This window comes from Echinops telfairi, unplaced genomic scaffold (genome assembly GCF_000313985.2).
Source record: "Echinops telfairi isolate 266 unplaced genomic scaffold, ASM31398v2 ScPeMD7_2010;HRSCAF=2546, whole genome shotgun sequence".
NCBI lineage: Eukaryota > Metazoa > Chordata > Mammalia > Afrosoricida > Tenrecidae > Echinops > Echinops telfairi.
The window spans coordinates 15,254,848-15,255,943 of record NW_022105908.1 but is presented as its reverse complement, the minus strand read 5'-3'; positions in this window follow the sequence as shown (position 1 = coordinate 15,255,943).

The following is a 1,096-nucleotide window of genomic DNA, read 5'->3' as shown; positions in this document are numbered from 1 at the left end:
GGTTTCTAAATTCCTGCTGTAATTATTGAGGTAAAACCATACCGTAAAAAGATCCTCACTATATTTTCTTAACGTTCGTCTCCACACGATCCATTGTCATGGGATGGTTTGCTAATGAAAATAATATATAATGATGACTTTAATAATACAAAAGATGATACCTGACATAGTTCAGTCAATAGAGTTCATTAAGGTTTCCTATGATTTACCATTCTGTGTGTTGTTTTTTTCACATACCTGTTACTATCACAAGGGGGCATATATAAAAAGACCGATAAGCATCCAGATTAAATTCCCATGGTACAGATATATATATTTTTTGTAGTAGTTGATGATTTTACATTTACCCAGTAATTATAATTCATGAAATGTCATTTTATCTCTAATACTGCTGCTTTCAACACAGCAGCGGCTTTCTACACGCATGACTGGTTTGCATAAAGTACATTATGGTGCCAACCCTGTCACATACACCTGTATTTGTATGGGGTGTATGTGATGGGGTTGGCGGGATGATGCCATCACACCAGGTACTCATATGTGGGCGTATCTGCATGTGGGCAGACCCGCCTGGAGATGGATAGAGGAGCGGTGTCTCTGTTTCTAAGACCATCGGAAATAGGTGTTTTCTGATGGTCTTAGGAGACCCCTGGGAAAGAGTTGTTCAACCCCCATAGGGGTCGCGACCCACAGGTTGAGAACTGCTGAACTTGATACTTTGCAGGTGGATTTTGGAATTTGTCTGTTAAAATGCTAACATTTTCTATAGACTTTATAAATTAGTCCCATGTCTGTCACTGACAAAAACCACTGTGTGGGTTTTATTTTTACTCTTTTGGTGACAACTTTTGAAGCACATGCATGTCTTATCTTTAGGAGGTCTCAGTCATCTATTTTGTCTTGTGCTGTGTATTTGTTAGTGTGTTTATGCCATGTACTAGTCGCCTAAATTTGTCCCTATTCCTTTGACAATCTTTATAGTTCTAGGGTTCATATTTAGGCTTTTAGTTTGAGTTCATTTTTGTATATGAAGGGGGCAGGTCCTGTTTCATTCTGTAATGGAAATTATCCTATGTCAAAAATTAGTTGTCTGTAA